Source organism: Rhagoletis zephyria, unplaced genomic scaffold (assembly GCF_001687245.7).
Source record: "Rhagoletis zephyria isolate East Lansing unplaced genomic scaffold, Rhagoletis_zephyria_1.1 Rzeph_scaffold_01891, whole genome shotgun sequence".
In the NCBI taxonomy this organism is placed as follows: Eukaryota; Metazoa; Arthropoda; class Insecta; order Diptera; family Tephritidae; genus Rhagoletis; species Rhagoletis zephyria.
In genome coordinates this window covers 71,942-79,377 of record NW_016158975.1, presented here as the reverse complement: position 1 = coordinate 79,377, position 7,436 = coordinate 71,942, and positions in this window count along the sequence as shown.

Here is a 7,436-nt window from a genome sequence, read left to right as displayed (position 1 = left end):
CTGGTGCAATTGCGAGCGAGAAATGCCAAAACGTGAGCAAGAATGGAAGAAGAAGAAAAAAATGTTGCGAGGAAAACGTAAACAAGTTGCACAAGTGTGACGTCATGCAAACAACGATTCTGTCAAACTCGTTAAGAGAGGAATAGCGGTCCGAGATCGGCGCAACCTTTGTATTCTCTCAATCGTGCATACAAATCATAATATCGTTATTAAAGCAACAGATTTTGTAAAATAATAAGTAGAGAAAATACTGCCTCTCAAGGCAATGCCTTCAAAGGAAAACCGTTTTCTCCCTCTCCTGTAAAACTGAGTGCCGTAAGATAGGCGGTTTTGCAATTGATCGATGGGCGGTTTTGCAAAAACATTGTACGATTTGAAAACGATGCGATTTGCAAAATATTTTTCAATATAATTGATGCAAGTAATAAATATTTCAAATAAAAACTGATAGAAATACAAAAGGACGTCATATTCTTCGATTAAGAAGCAAATTTTTTCCGTTTTGTTAAGAATTCTCCAAAATAAATTTTGTAAATCGCACCGATTTCAAATCGTACGAGTTGCAGCACATGCCCGTATATTTCAATTTTGCTAAACGATGAGACAATAGGTTCTTTCCCTAACAATCCGGACCGTATCCGGTAATTAGAGAATAAGCACAAAGTTTGCTCTCAAAAAGGAACGTAATCCAGAAGTACGGGAACACAAAAACCACATTTTGTGCCCAGAATTTGAGAAACAGATGATTCACGTTGTTTTTGTTTCTGTCAATTAAATGCAAACTCTTGGAAATTGAATTTTGGTTTCACAAATTCGATTTTAAGTATATAAACAGGCAACATGTAAACACAAAACAGCTGATATGCACTTTGCCACTTTATTCATTTTTACCTGGAGAAAAATTCCGGGCTGTTTCGGGCACGAAGAAGAAAACACTTACGATCCAATACGTTCCAATTTTCGCTCTCTATTACCCATTTTGTTGAGTACGGAAATAATTTTTGGGCTGTTTTGGCACTCGCGGGATCTCGCGTTGCGTACGGGAAAGAACCTAATGAAGATAATAAAGGCCGGTCCACATAGAACTTTCGTGTTGGCTTTGGCGTTGGCGTTGGTTTGACAGAACGCACGTTAAAAGTATGCTTGCTACAATGAGCGCTTGGCAGCGAATGCTTGGGCCACTACATTAACATACTAACGACAGATAAATTAATATTTCATATCAATAATTGCATTAAAAACGATATTTCTTGCCCGCACTTGATTAAAAAGGAAAATATTTCACATAATTTTATTTATTTGCAACAGCTGACGAGCGACGCACGCGAAAAGATGAGAGTTGGCCATCTTTTTGCTTTGTGTTGGCGTGAGCGTTGTCGAATTTTGGCTATGTGGACGGCTGCGTTTGAATTCATGTATTCATAGTCAGCTGTTGAAGCGACGCCAACGCCAACGCAACGCCAAAGTTCTATGTGGACGGGCCTTAAGGGCCGGTTACTCAATCAGGGTTGCCTTTTTGCGCTTTTCCTAATAAAATTTGTAGTTTTTTTTATTGTTGGTAGGATGGTAGTATGCTTAAAATTTTGGTAGGTTTCTTTGCTGATAAAACAGAAAACATCTCTAATAGTTTCCACAATGAAAAGGATGTTAAAATATTTTAAACGGCATTAGAAGAGCGATTCAAAAGCATACCTCATAACAAATGTACGTGTTTACAGAAAATTTAATTTTTATCATACACGAAAATTAAAAAGAAAACTTATTGTTGGTCCAGTAAGTCGCAGAATCTCAAAGTTTTTAACCGCAGCTCGAAGAAATTAATGACAAACTTGCAGCGCGCAGATTTTGCCCCAAGCCCAGCTGCTCCTAGACCTGGACATTAGTCAAGCCTAACTTTGAGGTTTTTTACCTTACTTATGTATTTTTACATATTTCATAAAAATACATTTTAAAAATACGTTTTTGGGTAGGAAATGACGTTTATTCAGACCAAGAGGGACGTTTTCTCATGCCGAAGACATGGCAACACTGCTCACGCGTCTGATGCAAACAGTGTTGTCAACGATTTCGACGAATCAAAGGCAAGGAGAATTAAATAATAATTTGATAATTTTTTATTTGATACTTAAGTTTGAAAATTTTATTTTTCGCTTTTCAGTTAATTTGTATTGTATTTTTTTAAACTTGGTTCATTTTTTTTAAGTAAAAAGCTTCAAGTTAATAAATGGTACAGTAATTTTCTTTTGTGAAAGTAAACTTGAATGTTTCGCGCAAATAATGCCTTTTGAATTCCCCTCCTAGGTCTCTTCTCCGGCAACACAGAAAGGAGAATTTTACTTAGTAAGGGTTAAAATACCTAAGTGCAACAAGTATTGGACCTCTGGATAACTTCTCTTATATCTTCTGCAGCCTGTTTGACATTCGGTTAGGATGTGTAGAGGTGTCTCGCTCGTAGAGTCGCAAAACCGACAAAAGGTTACTCAACCATATCCCCTGCTTGTATAAATGCCCTCTCAGCCTGCAGTGTCCTGTGAGGATACCAGTTACTATTCTAAGCTGCCCTTTTGGGAGGTCAATTAAACTTTGGAAGCTCCTTCTGTTATAACCCCCCAGTAAACTTTTTGCCTGACGCATTTCTGACGAACTTTACCAGTTTAGATCCCTCATAGTGATCCTATCTATCCTAAGCTCCTCTTTTAGAGTGTTGGGACCCACTCTTTGGAAGGGCTCAGGGCCAACTGGAGTAATGGCTACCGACTCTCTTGCGATACAGTCAGCCGCCTCGTTACCCTCTACTGCCTTATAACCAGGTACCCACGTTAACTTGATGTTATTGTGTCTACTCAGGAGTTAAGCTTCTCAATACACTCCAGGACCAGCGACGACTTGACCTCAGAGGATATGAGGGCCCTGAGTGCTGCTTGGCTATCACTTACGATTATGATTCTCTCCTTTCTATACACTCTACTCATGATTGTATCCGCACATAGATAGATGGCGTAAACTTCTGCTTGAAAGATGTTCGGATATTTCCCCATAGGCTGTTCCTGGCCCTGGGTCCGACAATTCCAGAACCTATTCTTTCTGGGGCCTTCGAGCCAACCGTGTACCAGTGCAGAGTGCAACTCTGAAGTAGTGCCTCAGAAGCGGAGACACTCCAGGTTGCTTTACTGCAAAGCTCTATTTTGAATCTCTTCTTAAAAACTATGGTCTTACCTATGTCATCTCTAGGTAACGGGGCTAGTGGCAGCGAGGACCCTAGCTTCTCTATTTCTCCAAGAGGAAATGGCTTTACCTTTTCCATATCCCTCTAACGCAATGTTAAGCAGAGTTTTTTTGGCTGCCTGCTCTATGGTTATATGAAGAGGCGAAAGTTCAAGGACTACTTCCAGCGCCGTCGTCGGACATGTACGCATCGCTCCTGTTATGCATACACATGCCAGTCGTTGTAGCTTGGTGAGCAATTGTCTCACCGTGGCTAGAGTAGTTCTTGAAACCCAAGCTACCGCCCCATAGGTAATCATTGGCTGTACTATCATGATGTAAAGCCATCTTAGGATCTTGGGCGTACAACCCCAGGATTTTCTCGCCAGACGCTTACACACCCTTAAAGCTTTCGTGGGTTGGGAAGTGATCGCGTTCACATGTTTCTTCCATGGAAGCTTGGTGTCTAGGATTAATCCCAGATACTTCAATTCGCTGGCGAAGTATGTACTGTATTTTTATCAGCAGTTTAACATTCTCCTAGTTTCTTTTCTTTGTTTCGTTAAGTCGCTTTTCCACCAAGGTGGAAATGACTTTCCTGAGTATCGTAGCGGGTAGGTCCTATTTATTGAATTCTGAAATGTTGCCTCGACGATTCTCAGATAGGCCTCAATCTCCCCTGAGGCCATCGGCCGCACTTAGGGATTATAACCTTCACTAAAAGTATGTTCACATATAAATATTATCTCAATCAAAGCTCGTTTTTCAATCACCCCGTTTACACAGGCAAATCTCAGATTATTAGCCATCAAATTTGCTGTGCTTGGTTTTCGCTTATCTCAAGGAAAAGTTATGTTTCTTCTCCGTGCCGCCGTGATCACTTTTTTTCTGCTACATATATATAAGCACTTTAAAAATATTTTATCTTAGTATTTTGTTAGAAATACCTTTACAAACCTCTTTTCCTTGCTAGCATCCATTTTTATTTACTTTAACATTTGGCATTTCTCCTCTACTTCGCAAAATTAATCGATAAAACTAGGTTGGACACCGAAAAGTTATCGGTTAAATCTGAGAATGAGTACTCTCTCAAATGTGTCAAAAATGTGCCAACACGTGCCAAAAGTGCCCAGAGCGTGAGGAACGCAAAAAACCACATTTCGTGCCCGGAATCAACATATCAGCTCTAAACAATGATTTTACGTGTACATATTTGTCTTATATGGCTAATAAAATTACCAAATAACTACATTTTCTGAAAATTCTGTGATATTTTCCACTTTTGTTTTTATAAAATTTGCTTTCGGATTTGAACAACAACAGCTGTTATTTCAAAATGCCCTCTTGCAGATTTGTGCCCGGAAAAAAAGTTCGGGCTGTTTCGTGCGCAAAGAAGAAGACATTTACGATCGAAAAGTGGAACGTATTCGCTCTCTATTACCCATTTTTCTACCGTGAGGAACGCTTTCTGGGCTGTTTTGGGCACCCGCGGGTATCCGCTGGCTCGTGTGGAACAAACCTATTATTTTATAATTACAGAATAACAAGGGCGGAATTTTGTATGGCTAATCTCTTTTTCTAATTACAGATTAGTGAGTTAAGCTCGAAAATGAGTATAATCTACTTATATGTAAATCTAGTATAAAATTCTTTATGTTTTGCCTATTTATATGAAAAAAAAACAACTCAGTCAACATGTGCTTAAACCTAACTATATAAAATTATATATCAATTTAAAGGTATTTCTCTGCTCTTTCTAATAAACACATCACTTAATATAGTTAATTATGTTTTTTTTTATAAAAACGTACATTTTTATTAAAAAATTTGTATAATTTCGTTTTTTTAGTTTTTCTCGAAATAAGTATATAAGGTATATAAAGATATGCATATCAAATAAAAGGTCTATCAATTATCTTTCCAACCATGTCCACATTTTGCAATAGTTTTCGAAATATAAGCTTTTGAAAATATTGAAAAAGTCGTAATGGACTTGAAATCAGCATAAAAGATCTATAAGATGAAATCCGTCCGTTTTCGGGATAAAACTTGACCAAACTTTTTTGAACCGTGGTTACAGTAGAAATAAAAGATATCGATACTTTGCTTTCATGCCTTTCTGGACAGGGGGACTCTTGTGCGCTTGCCCTTTGGAACTGAAATCCTTGATCTGGGTCCAGCAAAAAATATGCAACCGTCTAGCACACATTGTGGGGAAACTCAGCTTAACACTTGTTACGCACGGGGACGCCTTTTATTTTTGTATCATAGCCGGCCTTCGCCACGATCAAACAAAGCCTCTTTGCTTTTATTTCACTAAATTGCAAATCTAAAATACATCTCGAATACGAAACTCACAATCAAAGCCACACATGAACTACATAAAAAGCAGTGGAGGCTAAAGCCAATCAAATTAGCGAAGAAAGCAAACGAAATATTCAGAAATCTCAACAGGGAAAACGAAAAAGTCGAATGCGTAGTCACAGCAAACAAGCCAAGATCGAAAACGAAAAGCAGAAAAGAAGTTCATTGAAGAATCGCGCAGCCAAAATAGTGGATATGTATGTAGAAATAAATGAAAATATCAATTTTTTTGCAAATATTTCAATACTTTTATTTAATTTTTTGTTTTGTTTTTTCGTAATTTTATATTGGTATGCTTTTTTTGTAAATTTGTTTATGATTTTTTTTTTTAATTTATGATGAAAGTTTTTATTTGTTCTACATTATATATAATTAATTACAAGTTAATTTTATGCAATAACTATAATTATAATCAATATCATTTACATATGTACGTACGTATGTATAAGTATATGTTTGTATGTATGTTTAATAAAAAAGAAATTAAAACTATAACTAGATAGTAACAGCTAAGAAACTTTTTTTACTAATGTAGTTTGTGTAGTTAATTTTTTTTGTTTAGTTTTTTTTTATGCATTAATCTTGCATTGCAGTTGAACTTAATTGTAATAGAAACAGGAAAATAATAGTGAACAACTTTAGTTTTTTATTTATAATTTTTGTTTTTTTGAGTTAAATTTAATAAAATATGCAAACTAACATTAAAGAAAAAAAGCATTGAAATACATTTTTTCACAAACTGGCAAATTTTACAAAAAAAAAAAAACAAAAACTTATAAAGTTGCAACTAAAGCGCTTAGCTGTGTGTGTGTGTTTTTTCACATTTATGGAAGCCAAAATAGAGAGCAAAAGTAACAGTTAAAACGAATATTTGGAAAACAAAAAGATTTGAACTCTATAAAATTTCAGCTCTTAAGTGAATTTTTTAAATAATAAAAAAAAACAATAACATAGGGGAAGTATTTTTTTTTAATTCAAAACAGATACTTTTTCAAAAAACATTTAAACAAAAAAAAATTAGTTTCGAATTTGTTTGTAAATTAAAATATCCTTTTTAATTTTGTGCATTTTCACATGATTTGGCATGTCTTTTTTGAAAAAAAAAATAAAAATTTATTTATTTTCTTTGATGGAAACTAAGAGCTGAAACCTTTGTTTTTTTTGTTTTCTGTTTGTAAATGCGCACCAAGCAAACTGAATAGAAAAATATATTTTATTTGCATAAGCATTCACATTTTCTTTTCAAAATTATTATTATTTTTATTTCTTTGTTTTTTACTTTTGCTTATAATACTTGTTTATTTTTCTTCGTATGCCTTAAAAAATTAAGTAATTTGTTTTTTGAGTTTGCTTTTTCATTTGTTTCAGTATTTTAATAATAAATATAACTTAAATATTTGTTTAACTTATTTTTTTTTTAATTTTTTGTTGTTTTCCACTTTTTATATTGTTTTTTTTTTTCGCTGCAGTTTACAATTGTTTTTTAACAGTTTCGTAAATTTTTTTGCTTTGCTTGACTTATTTTTTTCAGCTCATGCTTGTAATTTCTTGGGTTTTTATTATACTTATTATTACTATCACAGCCATTTTTTGAAATAAACAAATTCCGCTTGAACCCGTTTTTTCGTCAACTCACGATTTTTTACAACTCTGGTTTGTTTTCTTACAAAAATTACAACAAAATTACTGCTCTTGCTAGCCCTTTCCATAATTAACAACTTTCAATTTTGGCTTTTACAAATGTATTTGCTTTTTTTTTTTTACTTTTTAAAGTTAAACTTTTTATTTCTAAATTTTGTAGGCTCGCGTTATTTGTTCTTTTAAATTTTTTTGTGCGAAATTATTGTTTTTATATTACTTTGCGATTT